This window comes from Struthio camelus, chromosome 4 (genome assembly GCF_040807025.1).
Source record: "Struthio camelus isolate bStrCam1 chromosome 4, bStrCam1.hap1, whole genome shotgun sequence".
NCBI classification, from domain to species: domain Eukaryota; kingdom Metazoa; phylum Chordata; class Aves; order Struthioniformes; family Struthionidae; genus Struthio; species Struthio camelus.
The window spans coordinates 30,321,282-30,341,069 of NC_090945.1; the positions used below are offsets into that span (position 1 = coordinate 30,321,282).

Genomic DNA, 19,788 nt, shown 5'->3' on the forward strand with positions numbered 1-19,788 from the left:
TTAAGCTACCTGCAGAATGTGCACAGAAAGAAAAGGTGATTTGGAGTTCTTCCACACTGCTTTTCTGCAATGGCGATGGCCCAAATCAATGAGTCCTTGAGTGCCTGGATCAGCATGGAACATGTGCCCAGGGTGTTCTGTTATGTGAGGCTGACGTCGGTGCATTGCAAGAGACATAGGTGTTATCCCTGTGTGATGAAAGCGTAATGATGTGAGTTATCTGTACAAGAGGGGACTTTGGAGTAGACGTGACAAATCAGAACAGTGGGAAGAGCCCGGGTGGGACGGTTTGCCTGTGAAAGAGGACTGAGATCTAGGCACTGGAAAAAGCTTCTCTCCTGCCCAGAACAGAAATACAGTCACTCCTAACGTTGAGGTAGACGTTTTTAAGGAAATCCAGCACTAGGCATAATTTTGAGAGGTCTTTTTCTTCCTGGAAATCGGACACTCTTAAAGCACGAATTTATTTTCAGGAGGATTATGTCCACATCTTAGGAAACACAAAGAGTAACGTGATTAAACACATTCTCGTCTTCTTTTTTGGCTTCCTTTGGCCCTTGGAATAAAAATGTGAGATTGTTAAAATCTCAGAGTTTCATTGACTTTGAGTCGGTTGCATAGATTACAAATTAAAATTGGGTCCTAAAACTTCTCTTGGCTAAAAATACTTAATTTTTTCCATGCTTTAGTTTATTAAAATATAATTTTAAAAAAACTAACTATATTTGCTTAAAAATTATGTTCATCTTATATGAGTCATATCATGTGTGGGAATAATGTACATTGCACAGCACATTCAAAAGAATTGTTTTCAGATAGTAATTAGCTTTTTGAAGGAAAGGGGGAATTTGTGAGTGCACAGCTCTACTTTATGAGCTCTTTTTACTTGCAACAGTCCCCCAAACGTCACCATGAAAGTCAGCACTGATTCTTCTGTTGAGATAATCCTTCAGGTGAAACAAAACATTGTTAACAGCATATAATACTGACAGAAACAAAAATATCTTAAATTCCAATTTCTGTTCTCCATCAATATTGAGGTAACTTCACTGATAACAGCAGATTACATAAGTGCAACACAATTTTTTTGTAAAGAGTAAACAAAGAGCAAAGAATCAAACTGTTCCAGTTTAAGGACATATAAATCTTCTTACCCCCACAAAGCCAATCTCTAGTCTTTTGTGTTCAAAAACATTGACTATTTCCTAAGAATTTTTTTCATCCTTTTTGAAAGTGTTTTGAAGAGGTGTCTAGAGCCCAGGTATTCAGTCTCTCAGATATCTTTTGGGGGGTATGCACAGTGAAGGTGCATGCAATAGCACATATTAACATCCACCTCTAGCTAACATCCTGAATAAAACTAGTGAGGAAGTGGTACGGTAAGTTTTAATAGTACCGTAGTATGCACCAATGTACCTACTTTGTGTCCGTGGAGAATTTGCATGATGGTTCTTAGTGCATGTGAAAGCCAAGGCTGCTGGTGCCACTCTTATTTATGTTAACAAGATTATGCTAAGAGGAAGCGCAAACAGATGTTCTCATTCTACTGTCATTCTACCAGGCAGACAAACTTTTTTCTCTCTGTCTAACTGAATGTGATGGAGCTGTTTCATTTTGTTTAAAAAAAAAAAAAAAAGAAAAGCAAAAAAAGTCTGTGAATCACAGAAATGCCTTCCAGCCTGATGTTTAGATTATAGTTCTCCGATGAATGTGTAATTATTTATAACATGTGGAACAGTTTCAACAACAGTGAGTGGGAGCTTTAAAAAAATAAACAGGCTTACTTCAAAATAGTACTCCGCTACCTCCTGTGGTAGTGTTTAGGGGAGTTATCAAAGGAAGTAAGATATGTAGGTTTGAATTTTCTCGGGTAGAGGAGGTAACGAAACCTAGGTCTCACAAATTTTGGGTACCTGCACTGATCAGTGGACTGCGTATTTGTTAAAAGGTGGTATCACATCATTCTTTGTAAGTCTGTCCTTCCGAATTATTTGTTACCTCAAATTTTTTGCTTTGAATTTGTAAATGTCTTTTATATGATGAAAACAGTGTTTTTCTTGCAAACGCTGTATTCATTAGAGGGTGCGCAGCTCTAGTTTCAGTATTACACGATTTCAATTTCCTCGCAGCCAGAGATAGCAACAATCATTCAAAATACTTGGTGGATACAAATCCATTTCTATATCCATGCTGGGCCATGCAAATAAGCATATTTTTTACAGGAAGCACACCATTTTCAAGTATTTATTTATTAATTGCCTCAATCACTTTATCTGTAATTAAAATCCTTTTCCATCTGAAGGAGGCCCACAGAAATTTAAAATCATCTTAATTAATCTTCTTTGAGACTTTGCCGACTAACCTAAAAACCAACTATGTGCTATTTGTATGAAAGCTGTAGTTCTTTCAATGATACTGTTAACTATGGCTATAAATTAGTTTTCCACATTGTCTTTACTAGTCATAATAGCAAATCTAATGGAATTCCAAAATCTGATTTTACGTATGTCCTGATCAGACAAAGTCAGAAAATTTGCATAACCAAATCCTACTGCATTAGAATATTACTATTTTCTGTACTGCATCAATCACTGTTCTAATTTCCGTTCCTCGAGCTGTATCCGCCTTTTCCGTTTTTGGCAAATTTTATATGTACTTTTACTTTCCTTTTGTGTATGTGCTAAGAATGGATGAATAAAGACAAGTTGGCTTTCATCTCCATAATTAACACCTGCATGAAGCATAAAATGTGAAAATTAGAAATGAGGATGCAGTCCTGGGGAGGAACCTGAACCTGCCTGATCATTTCTGGTTTGAAACCGCTTGACAGATCAACAACCCTTTGAGATTCAAGCTCTGTTTAGTGAAAAGTGAGTCCGAAGCTGCTGAGTGGGAGGGACGTGCTCACTCCTTCCTCAGAGGCAGCTAATAACATCACAGCAAGCAGGAAGAGCTGCTTCTTTCCGGCAGACTTTAGTTTTCAGAGAGTCTTGTGAGCTGCACTTAGTAAGTTTGTTCTGCCTGGGGTGGGGGTGAGCGTGGCTGAGCTACATGATCTCAGACTAGAGCTTCCAAACTGATCCCTCCAGCAGCCGTTCTTAAGCGGAAGGACCCCAGTTTTTGCTCTTTGTTTCTCCTCCCCGGCTTCTGGGTACACCAAGGAAAAGAAGCAGATAGCTGGAGTGAAGTGAGATGGGGAAAAATTATGTTTTATGATCTCCTAACTGTGTTTCAGTATTTGCCTATGTTTACTTCCTTGAGCATAAACTAAAACTACTGAATTTGAAATCTGCTTTATGTTTCAGGAGGGAATGTATCAATTTTATAAGGCTCGGATGGGAAATACTATAAATACCATAAGAATGGATAACAAGGTGAGCAATCCAAAGGTGAATTGTCAGAGGTAACCATGCCTGTGATTAAAAAAAATGATTCTTAAATACATATGGCCTTACCTGTTATAATAAAACCTTTAAAGTGCATGGCTACCAAGAAAGAACAGAAGTCAGTGCTGTATTTTTAGCAGGCTTGTGAGTACAAACTAGGGAGAGGAGAAAGCAGTCTAAACAACGCCGCATTTCTGACCTAGTCTGAGTAAACCCTCCAGCTACGTTTCAGCACGAGACATAGTTGTTGGGCATTTTCTCTTTCTCTTGCTGGAGGCAGCTGTGGCTGATGCTGGCAGCTTGCCGTGGATCCTGACTTGCTGCAGGGCCCAGACCCTGCTTACCTCGTCCCGTCTTGGGTAGGAACTGACAGTGGCAAGTGCATGGAGTGAGGAGCCTAAGGGTCTCCAAATGAAATGGTAATAGTAACAGCGATCTGTCTTGAGTACCACCATTCCCTGGGACTATAATATTCAACTCAAGGCTTTAAGTCATCTCATTCCATCTGGTATTCATAGCTCAGATAGCTTGAAGATAAGGAAAACTGGCTGGCACTTTCAAGACTGGACTAGTTTTGAGTTTCACACTCTTTTCCTCAGGCTATTCTTTTCTGGTTATGTCCCATTTCAGACTTTCAAATCCTGGCATGGATCTTGGCTATGTGTCTAAGTTGAGAAATGGAATATTCTGTGAGAAAGTAAGTCCAGAACGGTAGCAAAGATGAAAATGGTTAGAAAAAAAAAAGATTTTCTTTTTGAAAACATTAAAGCTATGGCACTGACTCTGAATAGAGTCTGAGAGTCTGTGCTTACCTCTGATCCTAGCTGATACATAATTTAGGGTATATCTAAATCTGCACGAGAAAAACAGTGCAGGCACACCTGCAGGGTCTATTAGCTACGCAGAATGTCATGCTGTATTCCTTCTCATCCAAGGAGGAGCTCTGGCATCCTTCTCCTTAGGAAACCTGAACGTGCTCTTAGTTAAGTTCTTCTGTCCTCTATTTCCCTTGTTACCGTTGTCTCATTTGCCTGTCAGCTGAGACCTGGCCAAACAAGATGGTAGTTTTACTTGTGGTCTCTTGATGATGGAGCATCTGGAGATAATAAATAGAAGATATTTAACTGGCATGTCATATATTGATTAGCAATTACGAAAATTAAACATATTTATCTTTGCAATGGCAGTATGTTAATAAAAAGGTTGTGTAGTTTTGGTCATTGCAGATGAAAGCATTTATTCTTCTTTCTTTTTTAAAGATTTCTGAGTGTATTACTTTCGTTGTGCTTTGCGCACGTGTAAAAGATGGTCAGGGATAAAATAAAGTATTTGAGAATAATTTGTATGATTGGAAAGCCAATGATGGTGATACATACAAAACATTTTCTATTTCGGTTGTCATCTTTTGAAATGTATTTTAATACCTTTGATTAAGATGTATGTCATAATTTCTAATTGATGTGAAAGAGGTAGAATAGATTTGTGGGGGCTTAAATAAGGCCTTTAATGAGAAGTACAGGGAACAGATGACAGAAGTGATATATGTGGGTAATAAGGGAATATGAATCTCCCACACATCCATGAGCACAAAGAAACAAACAAACAAATAATATCATAAACCAAGGCATACCATGTAAAGCATAGTATCTTGTAACTATTTTTACTATTTAAATTTACTTTTAATTTAATTAATATCAGTCAGATAGTTTATAATGGTAACATGTGAGCATATATGAATTCATCCAGATTCATATGAACGCATAGAAAATATATTTAATACTTGAGCACAGTTAGAACAACGATGTCATCATGCAAAGAGATGTTCACACTGTATAATTACCTTATGACAAACACATGTATTGGGTTTATAAAGAATCTTCAATCAAAAAACAGTGCCATTCTGCACCGTATATGATTTTAAATAGAAGTGTTCCAGCTGTTTCCAGTGCTGCTGTCAAGTTTGTATCTAATCACACTCCTAGCAGTAAAAAGCCTGATTTAATGTTGCTTTTCTGGTCTGAATTCTTGAGAGTCTGGCTTCTAATCCCCACTGTTTTGCTGGGTTGTGCGAGACCAGCTCTTTAAAAGTACTAAAGCACATAAACATGTGAGATTCACCTAGTGATGTTTCTGAACACACCTAACCGTTATCTGTACTTTACACTGCCTAAATAACTTTGGAAAATTTGAAAATGCCTAATGGCAATCATAGCCCAAGAGTAAAACAGAAAAAAAAAACCCTGTAATAACAAAAAATAGGGGATGACTAATTCCTGGGATTACTTTTTTGTTATTCTATGGGAGGTTTCCCAAAACGTCCAAACTGAGGTTTTGGAAGTCTTCATTCAAAGACAGTAACAGAGACTGACTGTAATCCAATGGTAAGAGTGTTCACCAGGCCCAGCAAAGGTCAAGGCTCATCTTCAGTATTGCAGTTATTTATGTAAAAGGAAAGACTGTCAGGGTTAAGACTCTCCAACAACTTTTTAGCCAAGGACAAAAGAGTCTGAAATCCAAGTGTCTTATCTGCTTTGATCATAAATCTTGTACTCCAGCACCTAAATCCCTGGATGATGGGCTGCTATGAACTATATTAGAAATGTAGACAGCTAGCCACCAGTAGCAAAACTGGTATAAATCAGCCTATCTATATATATATTTATGCATATATGTGTATGTACATGCAGACAAACAAACATACACGTACAATTTGGTACTGATATTTTCTACTGATTTTGGTACTGATATTTTCTACTAATTTCTGAATAAAAGTCAGAAATTTCCAACCTGTTCTTACCTACTTTCTGACAGCCACCAGGCTAATTTAAAAAGAATGGCATGCACCATTGGGACTTCTGATTTTTAGTTTGCTTTTTCTTTTAAGATTTAGTTAGTGCCAATTAGTGTTCCATATTTTTAGAAATGAATATGTGTTTAGAGACTGTCAATCTCTCCTCTTTCTGTTGACTTAGAATAGCATAGTAAACATGATCTAATGCTCTTCCAAATATCCTCCAGCAGAATTAGGAATATAAGAATTAAATTTCAATTGTTTCTAAAACTAAAAGTGAAATACTTGTGAAAACAATGTGAGAATGAAGAAAAATAATGAAAAGGTCCGATGACTTAATATATTTATATACCATGAAGACTGGGGAAAACGTCCAAACATTTTAAAATGTTTAAACTTAGCAGAAAAATATCTCTTACTTGACCTGTCTAATTACAAAAGGATTGTTTTGACAGATTGATTTGAAAAAAAAGCAGAAAAGTTTTTTCGGTGCTCACCCATCCTATAAGATAATGAAAGGCATTATCTAGAAAGCACCAAAAGATTTAAAGTAGAATGGATGGCTCCTCAGTATTGTTCAGCACAAAGCTGCAAATAAGTTTTCTTCTGAAGAGCAGATACACTATTAAATAGGCTTATAGTTGTGTGCCACCAGGTTCATGTGACTGAACTCTGACAACAAATCCCCAGGGTTTAGATGAAATCTCTAAAGAAGGGCCATGAGGATAACTTCCCTATCTTACTCTGCTGGCTTCTCTTTACTTTATGATACTCAGAACTTGAAAACTGCTGAACTGGGAATTAATTTTAAAAAACGGGCTTTGCATACTGAAGTTCATTTAACTGTAAACTAGTGGGATCTGCTGTCAGGAATTCAGGTTAGGTTCCTGGACTCTGAGGGCAAACAGCAAGTATCCTCTCCAAAAGTAGTGCTGCTTTACTTTTGGCAAGCAGGTACTGAAAAGAAAGGAAGAAATGTGGGTAAACCGTACAGTCTGAAAGCTCCTACTTAAAAGGAAACTCTCCAGAAAAATGCAAGGACACAAATAATGCAATTTGTCTTAAGAGAGTTCTTAAAGTGAAAAGGAGGCCACAATTTTCACTGCCTAACGCTGACCACCTGAAATTTGGCACTTCAGCTCTCGCTGTAGCCAGTAAAGAGAGTTACACATCGCTGAAACACAGTCCTTTGAAAAGGAGTACGTAAATCAGTCTCTCTGTCGACCCACCCTGATCAACATCATACCATTCCCAAAAGTAAAGACTATTTCAGTATGACTTCAGCTAAGTCATAAGACTCTTCCCAGTTCCTTTATAAAGTCCTCGGTGCAATCATGTGTTGAGCTCCTATGGGAATAGACCAGGCGTCAAGGTGTTCTATTTACAAAGTTCATTTCAAGTTCAAGTTTTCATTGAAGGAAAGAAAAATTTGGTCAGTGTAAAGACTTTGCTTCAACTCTGTTACCAAATACTAGACCCTAAATTCTTAAGAAACGTGGACTCTGTCTTTCCTGCGGTAAATTCCATAATTACACTTGCAAACTTCTCCTGGAGCACTGAGATTCACCTGTGTAGCCCCCAAATATTTGTACTCTATTATAGAGTTTGATTAAATTACAAATTTGAACATAACCTATTGCATATGTTGCGCACACACACATAAAGCCAATAGTCTGCATTGACAACACATAAAACATAACCATAACATAATATTATATGCTATCCCAATTAATGGATATGCTGAACTTCTCTTCCACCAGGCCTTTACTAATGATATTGTTGAAGATAACAGGAAAACGAGCCATTAAAAATATGTAGAATAATATTCAGAATTCAGGTTGCTTGCCAGAATTTTCAGAATGTGACAGTTATTTAAATTCTCTTTTTGCTTCCCCTTTGTTACAGACCTTCTGATTGTGTGTCTAACTGAACACCAGCTGCTTGCAAACTTTGTTTAAATATTACAACACAACATCCTCTGGCTTACCACTACAAAAATTGATAGTTTTCTCTTTAGGAATCAGGATGCATTTTGATTTCAGATTATTTAGTAATGTTTTCTCCCCCTCCTTCAGAAGAAAAAAACTCACTGATCCTTTTTTTGTGTTTTTCCTTCCTTTTCCTAAAAGCCTTGCCATGAGCAGTCCCCGCTGCCTGTGGTAGCTTCACATGTCAGAAATCAGACAGTCGCCAGCTTTCACCCTGATGCCCGCTGCATTGCTCACCGGAGCCTATTGCAGATGTTTACTCTGCACAAATCTATTCCAGCAGCAGGGGAAATTGTTTCAGAGACTTGGTGTGTTAGCAATCTTGGTCCACAGAATCACAGAATCACAGAATCGTTTAGGTTGGAAGGGACCTCTGGAGATCATCTAGTCCAACCTCCCTGCTCAAGCAGGGTCACCTAGAGCATATTGCCCAGGATCACATCCAGACGGCTTTTGAATATCTCCAGCGAAGGAGACTCCACCACCTCTCTGGGCAACCTGTTCCAATGCTCTGTCACCCTCACAGTGAAGAAGTTTTTTCTCAGGTTCAGATGGAACTGCCTGTGGTTCAGTTTCTGCCCATTGCCTCTTGTCCTGTCACTGGGCACCACGGAGAAGAGGCTGGCCTCATCCTCTTGACACTCCCCCTTCAGATACTTGTACATGTTGATGAGATCGCCTCTCAATCTTCTCTTCTCCAGGCTGAACAGGCCCAGCTCTTGCAGTCTTTCTTCATAGGAGAGATGCTCCAGCCCTCTAATCATCTTGGTAGCCCTCCGCTGGACTCTCTCCAGGAGTGCCATGTCTCTCTTGTACTGGGGAGCCCAGAACTGGACACAGTACTCCAGGTGAGGCCTCACCAGGGCTGAATAGAGGGGCAGGATCACCTCCCTCGACCTGCTGGCAACACTCTGCCTAATGCACCCTAGGATCCCATTGGCCTTCTTGGCCACAAGGGCACACTGCTGGCTCATGTTTAACTTGTTGTCCGCCAGCACTCCCAGGTCCTTCTCTGCAGAGCTACTTTCCAGCAGGTCAACCCCCAGCCTGTACTGGTGCATGGGATTATTCCTGCCTAGGTGCAGGACCCTGCACTTGCCTTTGTTGAACTTCAGGAGGTTCCTCTCCGCCCACCTCTCCAGCCTGTCCAGGTCCCTCTGAATGGCAGCACAGTCTTCTGGTGTGTTACTTTGTCCAGAAGTATGGCATGTGTTTACGTTTATTGTGTTGTCTTTTGGTACCTACTGTAACTCCAAAATGTTTACATGACTGTGTTATCATCTCAAATAGATAGTTGTGGTGCTATAAAACTGCATTATGCAGTTGCAATGTTGTGCTTAGCGCTTCTTTCCCACAGGTGGGCATCTGTTATTTTTCCTGTATATATACAAATGTGTATGTGAGTGTTTGTAGTATGTACATGTATTTCATACAGGTGAGTGCTGTATATAGAAGCTGCACTATGCTATTTTATCTTAGCAGCCTTTGCCTCTCTCTTGTCTTTCTTTACAGTAAGTGTTCTTGCTTTGGTGATCTGGCAATGGATTAGGTTTCTGTTAATAATTTAGTGAGTCCAAGAAAGGAAGGAGGTGGGGGACAAAACATAATTCCGAGCAGGACTGAGCAACATATTCTTTGTAAATTTATAACCCAGTTTCTTTCCTCTTCTCAGTAGAAGGCCTGTTTCACCTCAGCAACATAGAAACCTCCTTTAGTGCTCTTTTGCCTCATGGTTTGAGTCAGAAAGCTGTAAAACAATGTATATTTGCAAAGTGAAATTATTTTTGTTAATAAGAGTGCATTTCTAGGGAACTCTTCCCTCATAAAAACGTTTATCTTTTCAAACTTTTTTTTTCCTGAAAGTTTTAAGCTGTTTTCTCCAAAATGCATGGTAGTGTATGAGATGGAGTGGTGTAACTATGCTGGCTGTACTGGGGTTACCACAAGGATGGTGCAAGGTGTCCTTGTTTATTCCTTTTCTATATCCTTCAGTATCATTGTCCTTTACTGATTAGATTGGTGCTGAATGTGTATTAGGTTTGGACTTTGTATTTTCCTGGGTGAAACACATATTAAAAGTTCACGGAGGCTTTTTTTTTTTTTTTCCCCTATTTTCACAAATGTTAAATATGAAAATAGTCCTGAAAGACAGCTGGCCTTACAGCCTGAACATGTAAATTAAAATGAGCAATTGTCAGCATAAAGAAAGCAACATAACACACTGTCTCATACAAACTGTATAGCACGTTTGTCTTTGTGTAACATAGAATCATATCTTGCCCTGAAAAGCAGAGGTACTGCTTTCAAAATTTGGTCTAGTAACCTCTTTCAGTACCTACTTTAATTTGAAGCTATAGCCCGTAGCTAATATGCAGTCACCATATCTTTAATATTCCTGTTGCGCAAGTAGCGCTCTGCCCATTCTTCTCCGTTGTGGCTTGCTCTTTTGCTAAATAATGAAACAATCCTCAACCTAAGCTTGTTTCTTTTTGGAGAACTTCTCCCTGGATCATTTTCAGAATCAGGCCGTACTGGGAACAGTTGAGGTGTATCTGTGTTCTCCAGCCCTCTCTTTTCTTGGGCTGTTAATTTATATGAAGCTAGTATGCATCCACAGTGTCTGAAGTTAAATATATACAATAGTTATGTCACTTAAGATGAGCCACATCTTTTCTCCCTTATTAGGATGTGTAAGACTTTTAAGTGACATTTTCCCCAAAATCTAACATGCTGTAATGACAGATACAGAAAAAGTAAGTGAATAGATTTTTGAATCTTTTATTATGGGAATCCTGAATATACTGACAAGGGAACTTAAGATTTTCTGAATTAACTAAGGCAATCATTGATGACAGGGAAAACTGGAATACCTTTTTTCTGGGCAAAAAAAGAAGTATTTTAGCTTTCACTTTTTTATTTGAAAAAGAAGTACAGGGGAGAGGTATATGTTCAGACTTCCTTTCTGGAATTTAAAAAGACTTATCTTTTCCTTTATTTTGCCAGCACCTTTTCAGGCTGTAAATGTGATATATTGGAGCTGACCTGGAATTTAATCTGCTACTGAGATGCGTTTTTATCCAATCCAGGTAATTATTTTCTTAAGCATTTCTGAAATAGTATTTCTGAATTGCAAATAAAAGCAAATGACAAACAGATATGTAGAAACCACCTAGCTTAAAAATGCAATTTGTGTTCCTAAATCTTGAGGGTTTCAGTTGTTCAGTCCTAATGCAAGAACACTGAAGTCTAATAGACATGAGCAGGTAGCAATAGGAAAAGAGAAAAATATGTAGAAATGACTTGCATTGTCCTGGATCAGGGTGCAATTCAGATTGCTTGATCACAGGTAAGTTATGCAGCTGTCCATGTGACATAAGTTATCAAGTGGAAGCTGTAATTTGCTGGTGGGTCTTGTTGATAAGAATATAGAGAAGTTATTCCATGTTGAAGATTTGACAACATAATTGCTTAAGGTTTATTTGCACAGACGTTTTTGGATGAATACATTGCTGAGGTGCTTGCATACCATTATTCTTAAGAAGTTTGACAATTTACAGTTAAGGAAATTATTGGTTATGAGCCCTACGGTATTGTTAAATTTGATGGCTAAAATTTCTATCACAAGATCAAGTGTTCTGCAGCTTATCAGTAAATATGAGTAGTTTAAATGGTGAATTTGCAGAGAAAAGTCCTAAATTGTTGAGTGACACATTCCAAGAGTAAAAAGTAAAGTGCTTGAAAAATAAGTATTTATGTTTTGAGAAAAGTACAGCTGGGGTGCTGAGAGGATTCAGCATCACATGTTAGGAATTAGAGTAAAGAGTTCAGAACGTACAGTGGAATGTTTCAGCTTGAGCCTCCACCATAATCTCTCCATATTTTCTCTTCAGTTTATTCCAGTACATATAATGGGAAGTTAGAAGATTCAAAATTACCAGTGTGCACAGAGGGAGTGTCTTAAATTTAGGTTGTGATCTCAAAAACCAAAAGAATCTGTTGTCTGAAGACAGTCTTTAAAATGCTTGCTTCCCTTAGTGTTATACATGTATGGACAGAGGCATAAAGTACAAGAAGAATATGGAGCTAGAGCTGGATCTGTCTGGGATGAATTCAACTTTAATAATTTATCTGGTACAAAATCACTGATATGCCACTGTTCTGTAAGTTTAAAAAATAGACAATTTCCTTCTGCCTATCCCCAGCACCCACTAATTCCTTTAGTTTATGTAAGGCAGACTAGTGACGATTCTCTCCTTTGACAGCTTTTCAAACAGTAGATGCTAAATATTAGTAAAAGTATTAGAATTTTAGAATTGTAGATGTGATAAAATATGTTATGTGATATGTGATAAAATATATTTTTTTTTCCAAAAGTGATTATAACAAAAAGAAGACATCCATCCCCCCATACTTGCAGTTTGACTGTGAGTACAGGAAAAGGTATAAGTAACCAAACGCTTGTTGCAATAACAAGGAAGAAAAAGGTTAACAAATGAAGCTCCAAAACACCATAGTTGACCTTAGATACAGATGGGGGTGCCTATGACAGTCAGAAATGACTGAGAGTGACATGACCACCTGAAAACTCGGAATGTGGGATAGCTGTTTAGGTACAAAGTGTTTACCATACTAAAAGATGGAATCCAAAGATGTTTATATTTCTCTATTATGAACAGAACAGATGTAGTTAGCACACAGCATTACGTTTGAGGCCCTTCTAATAATTCCAAACATGCTGTGTATAGTATATGTGTAAACAAGAAAATACAATGTTTCAGAAATAAAAGTATTTTACATATAGTTTCATTAATACCTTTAAAATCTTGTATTTCTGTTGCCAAATCCATTGAGTTTAAAACCAATGTAGTAGTGATTAGTGGTTTTCTACAGTTTGCAAAGAAAAATATTCCTTTCTAAGAGGTTTTAAGCACTTATTGTAGGCACAATTTCAAAAATGACTAAATAAATAAGAAATAATTGTTAACTTCCTTCTGCTATGTGAAGAATCTGAAAAGTTGTCCAATAGCATATAAGTCAAGTGCATGGTGATGTAGTTGACCATATACTATGATCTTTAATATTTTGTGTGCAGTAGTTATACAGAGAATTCTGCATTCTCTTTAAATGCTTTACTTGGAAGTTCACAAGCCCTTTTCTTCCTCTCATGCTTTAAGCATTGTAAAACAATATTAATCTACCGTAAAATAATACCAGTTTGGTGTTAGTTGGCTTCCTTTATTATTTGTGTCTCTTGTTGCTAATGAAGTAGCTGTGTAAGAGCAAGGCCTTACCTAGTAGATCTGTATCTCATGCCTCTTACCCAGGCTCCTGAGTCATTACTAATAATTAGAACAACTAATAAGTATTAGAGAAGCAAAAGAAAAGCAGTAGGGTGGGGTTTTACTGCAGTTTGGGACCTGGTTGGTCAGACCCTTAGGCAAGGAAAATCCATTAGATGTCTCAGTGATAGAATGAATATTTTCTTGCTTGCCTGCCTATAAAACACTGCCTGTAATAACAGTCTATTGAATCCACCTAGGAGCCGAACATGTATATTTTCTTCTATCAACAAGGATTTTACGTCACTATATTAACTTTTTGTAAAGCTTGCAGTAAAATATTTTTACTAGTGTCAATTAATCTAGCAAAACAGAAATCTGGCACATATAGATGCTAAATAGGGAGAAGCAATGTGTGCTTAAATTCTTTTGAAATCTATATGTTTAAATCTTTAACGTTTGACTTGAAGAAGAGTTATCTCCTGCCCCTATGCTGAGCCCATCAGATCGCTGTGAATACCTGGGGCTGGCTGAGTCAGGTTTCAGCCAGGCAGACATGACCCTCCTTTCCCTGGCCATCACGAGGGGAGGAGGAAAGGGAGGAAAAGCAGGTTTTGCTCCTCCTCCATATGTCACCTTCTAAAGCAATGGTTTCTGCCCTTCTCTAGAAAGAGCACCCACCCTCTTGCTTAGCTGCCCATGCAAAGTGCTGGCCTCCACTCTCTGCAAGACTGCCCTGCTTTTTTCTCCATTTGTTTTGTCTTTTAGCCTTTCTCTTTTTTGTTCTTGTGTGGAGAGGGAGAGTCATAAGGGCTATATTGGCAGCTAGGTTGGAGAAAGAGGGGTTAATTAACCATGTAATTAAAAATAATCCTTAATTTAAATAAAAAAAAAAAGTGTTCTGAAGGTTTTACCTTACTAAGTCTTTGTGTTCTGCAATCTAGAACAGTACACACATTGCTGCTACTCCATAAATAAACCTTTCACTTTCTAAATCAACAGCGCAGTGCCAAAATTCTGACTTCGGACTCAATACGTAAAAAAAAAAAAAATAAAAGTTTGTAATATTTTAAAAAATACATAAAACAAATATTAAGTTAAGGGAGAAATACTAGAAAGGAAGAGAAAAAAATGTCCCTTTGGAATGCTAATGTGGTTTGCATTCAAAGAAGTCATTTTTGATTAACAGTGTTTCTCCGCAAGGGTGGACCGTAGACGATGAATAAATAATGTAATCAAATATTAAATTAACTTTATTTAAAAACACTATTTGCATGTTACTTTGAAAAAAAGCTTATTGATGTGGTATTTTGTTTACTGTTATTGTTTGGAGGCAATTTTGTAATAAATTGAGAAAGAGATCAGTAATAGCATTCAGTCTTTCAACACAAATGCATATGTATTGATTTTTTTTCCCTAACAAATCCATGAGCTTTTCCACGTCTCTGCATCAGAATTTCTTCAGGAATAACTTTTCTTGTTAGAACTTAATGTTTCGGAGAGGATGGGGTCATACAAAATTTTTATTCTGCCTTTCTGTACAGAAATTCTCTTTATCACTTTGTATCACTTAAAAAAAGAAGCAGGCGGGAAAGTCCTATTTCTAACACAGTTATGCCAGGAGAAAGGGTCATGCAATGTCAAGGAAGAGGAGTGGTCGAAGGACATAGGCTACACTTACCTTGTCTAGTACAGTGTTCCTCGGGGATTTTGATAAATTACAGCAGCCCACAGCCAGGGCCAAGGCTGGGGCAAAGAGTCAGTGAGCTATAAACGGCCCTGCTCTCTGCTGCTCTCCTGCAGACAGTAGTTAGCCCACAGGCCTTCCATTCACAGCATGGGGAGGCAGTGCATTTTAGTAATACACTACATCACGTTTCTGCCTAGCCCCCTATAAAACTGATACGCTCTGTAGCAGGTTTCCAACAAAAACAGAAAAGGGTAGATGTCTTTTCTATTCTGGCTGTCTGTGCTATAGGATCTTTTCAGTTTACAGCCTTGTAACGTCATGGCACTCTTCTGTGATTTAATTACTTTAACACTTTCAGGATGCTTTAGAACTGTATAACTGTGTAGAGTTATGTATCCTGAAGACTGTGTTTCTTGGTCCTATGTTATTCCGTAGCGGGCTCATTGATAAAACTTGAGAAGATTTAAAATGAAGCTGCTCTGAAGTAGCCCATTGTTTCTGATTAACATGAATTGATTTGATGGGAGTGTTTCTCTAGCTCACTGGCAGGTCACTTGAGTAGTAAATTAAAGACCGAGGTTGCAGGCCTGACTATAATTGAATTCATTTACTAGCTTGTGTTTCTGTTTATGAAGTTGAGCAATGGTGTCCGTTACATGTTTGTGTAGCAGTATAGTACATATAGCAGTATAGTACTGCTTTTTAAAAGACTCTGTCATCCAAGTAATCCAAATACTCTCTTGGATTGTGTTGTCTCTCATTGCAGAGGTCATTGTATCTTGTGCTATATAAATACAAACAAAAGAGAGCAAGCATATAATAAATCCTTTTAAAGTAAAGTAATGGTCAGAAATATAAAATAATCAGGATATCACTTGAATTTTTGTGAAATGTTAAACAATTTTAAACAATTGAGAAAGCTGAAACTATGGCTGGTATAATAAAAATATTTCACTACTTATAGATATGCAAATCTCTTTATGCTTGCAGAAAGCCAGATCTAAATCCTATTGCAGATATTAGTAAAATCTCTGATATACTACAGGCTGGAATACTGGAAGTGGTTGTATTAACATTTTAAAATGGGAGTCTTAAATAACTCATACATGGAAGAAAATGTAAAGGCAATGGAATAAATCTGTGCAATGGTACTTATTTTGTTTTATTGTAATATTTGATGTGATTTATTTGGAATCATTGCCAAATGCGATGCTGGTGTATGATATCTGAAGGATAACAGGACTGCTGTGGTTCTGAAAGTACTGGTGAAACATTCAATGCTAATTTTTTGGTCTCAGAAGAAGAATCTGTACAGTTGAGGAAATGATGCTTGATTTTGAGTTATGTGATATTTTCTAATATCCATTTTTCAAACATGCAAGTAGAGTTTTTCACCTTGCAAATAAGAGGTAGTAGATAGGGGTAAAACACACATCTTTTTTGATGGCCAAAGTCATAGCGCATGCTGCTGTGATATGGAGATACTTTTTTTTGTCTTTGCATATTCTACGAGCTATCACTTATCTCTCCAGAACAGTGCTTAACTGAACCCAAGCTTACCTGTGACTTGGTACTAATAAGTAATCTGCTGAGTATTACACCTGTACCGCAAGGATAGCAACCAGGGTACTGAGAAAGGGATATACTGGAAAGTAAAAGCCTCACACAGTGGGCTAGGATTATTTCATTTTGGGGTGAATATTAAAAACTACACTATAGCTACTTATGCAAAAAAACAACTACTGCCCTGTTGACTATTGAAACCTGGCAAACTGATTCACTGGGAGAAAGTAAGGGAAAAAACAGGGAAAACTCAACAAACTATTCTAAAGAGGTGCTGTGAAGGAGAAGCTGGGAGCACTCCCAAGACATCATTGTTTCATAGTCTGGGAGAAATATCGTTAATAGCTTTGGGATCTAAAACACACTGTTTTCTCAAACAGGTAGTTTGTCCATGCACTTCCCCCCCCCCCCCTCCCCTGAGATAACAGCTGTATCTAATTAATGTCCTTATGACAGGCAAACCTCCGTGGAAGTAAGAAAGGTTGCAGACTACTTCATTTATAGAAATTACACCTTTGATAAAGCATTTCTCACTGTTTCAAGTTCTTATTTAATTAGAAAGAAAAGTAATCTGTACAGTGTAGATGCTATCTCCAGTAGTTATTGGAGCTGTATATTATCACAGGTGTTAGCTTATTTCATCTTACATTGTCTCTGCTTGGAGTGCTAGGTTAATCTACTGGAGTAGACTTTAAGGGCAAATAACAGTTCATACTACACTCTGTGATTATGTAGTAGGGTAATATATGGACATCCTGTCCAGAAGCATGACCATGATTGTGTTAAGAGAAATCTAATGGGAAAAGTACAAAAGTTACCCACTTTTAAGGATTTATTTTTTTTTAGTATATGGTTAAGACTATGCTGAAAATAGGCACTGTTTCCCTTATGCTTAACTGAAGATATTTGTCATGTTTAAAAAATACATTTGAAGAGTATGACCACAAGTATTGTTGCACCTTCCTCTTCTTTCCTATACGGATATAGAGGGTAACAAAGTCAGAAAGCCTACTTGCAGTGATATCTAGAAATAAAAAAGACCTTGCAGCACCAGTTATAAATCATGGCACTAAGACCTGTCACACTAAGTCATAAACCAAACTGCCAACAGTTTGCTGCCGAGGTCAGGAGGGGGAATACAAAACCAACAAGTATGTTAGTATGCAATGATATGTACAAACATACGTACAGACATATATGTATATATACACACTTTAAAATAGCAAACCAGAGAAAAAACACAGTTGTAAGTGGCAACATCTGACTTGAAAATGATTGCTTACCTAGATGTGAGATGCATATCTCAAGTTTAGAAGTCTTGTTAATAAAAGAAATGAAATAAATTAGACCCTGGTATAAAGGAGCTGAGTATAATTGAGATAAAAAACACTGCCAAATTAATTAGATAACTTCTGCATTGCACATTGCCCTATAAAACTACAAATGTACTTCAGCACCATCGAGCTAACTTAGATATGATTGTTGCCTGAATTCTCTCTGTATGTCTGCTTTGAAGGATAAGCACCATTTCAGAAGTTCCTAAATTTGCCAGCTGCTGTGTTCTGAAGTTCACCAATGACTGCCATTCCCTTCTTTCTCCTTTGCTCAATATGTTGTGAATGTTTCAAGACAGAAATAGTCGTTAAACTGATCCTAAATAATAAACACACACTCCCACTATCATTCCAAAAAAAACAAATTCTCTCTCAAGTGCCATCTGTGAAGAAGGTTAGAACAAATCTAATAATCAACTGTTGCAAGAAATGAAAGGCAGAATTAGTGCTATAGGCTTAAGTGTGAGACCATTGCAAATGATTATTTAAAAATGATTTTCTTAGTATTTACACCCGCTCCGTCTCAGTTACTGTGGCCTCCTACAAACAGTCAGGTTTACTATGAAGCCCTGATCGATCATCTTCATGTCAAATATACACAGTACAGCTATGTTTATATAGTGCTTAGGAACTAGTATAATAAGCACTATGTATATAAATAGAGCCCATGAGTTATTCATCTCATATATATACTATAGATCTATTATGTTCTTTAGTATGAGCTAAGAGGAAAATGAGCATTGACGACAAGTGAAGCAATATAACTGCACTGTTCAATTTCTCTACTGAGAAAGTACTCTTACTACTTTGTCTGAAACATCTGCAGCAAAGGATATCTGTGCTGCCCGAGTGGTCTTCTATTATAGCCCGAATAGACAATTAAGTTCAGTCAGATCCCTTCCCTTTACAATGATTTATTTTAATGGAAAGAGTGGTGGAGATTGTGGCCGGAGAAGATGAGCTTTGCTGACGTTCCTGGTAGTCAGATTAAATGGCAGATAAAGAAGAATCGGCTGAAGAGCTTTGCATATGTAAGAACAATTGTTTCTTCATATGAATGAGGTTGTGCAGTGCAGCTGAAGGAATATTAGCCAAGAATTTTAAAGACAGCATTACATCTAAGTGACTAGACTGAAGGAGCCGTATTTCAGATTAACTTAGTAAATATTAACTCAGTAAATAGGTCACTGCCAAAAGACATCATAGACTCCAGACCTTTTATTCACCTGATTTGGAACAAGGATTTGAGCTGAGATTTCCTAGCATCCTAACAATAGAAATATATAGCTATTCTTTATTTCTGGCTTCTTATTTCTTCAGATACATCCTCAAGTTTTCATCTTCATTCTGAATCAAGTTGGGAAGGGTAGAACCCTTTCATTTTGTTATAGACGTGACAGTATGATTTACCCTTTTACATTTGGATTTATCTTTGCTGCTCCTCATTAAAACACTTCTATACGTACTAATTAAGCATTTTACATGACATTTGCCTTTTAAAAATCACATTCATTACAATCAACAAAGTTGTTAAGGTTCTAGATAGTATAAAATAGTGTATATTGCATGGCTATGCAGCATTAATACAACTTTTAATGTGCTAGATAGGAAGCAAAACCTTTTACATTCCATTGAAATATTTCACATATTTATTTTAGAGAAGACTAAAGCAGATAAAGAGAGAAATTGTAGATTAAATGTTTTAGAAAAGGATAGCAGAAGTATCAAAAGGTCTGTTAAAGGTTAGAGAGCATGTC

At 37.4% G+C, this 19,788-nt stretch overlaps 1 long non-coding RNA gene across 1 annotated transcript; it reads left to right on the forward strand.

Moving 5' to 3' along the window:
* The first annotated feature begins 2,917 nt into the window (after nucleotides 1-2,917).
* Nucleotides 2,918-11,251, forward strand: LOC138067040 (uncharacterized). Its single transcript, XR_011140711.1, has 3 exons — nucleotides 2,918-3,006; nucleotides 3,306-3,374; nucleotides 11,169-11,251. It is a non-coding gene; the product is annotated as an uncharacterized lncRNA (long non-coding RNA).
* Nucleotides 11,252-19,788: the final 8,537 nt, after the last annotated feature.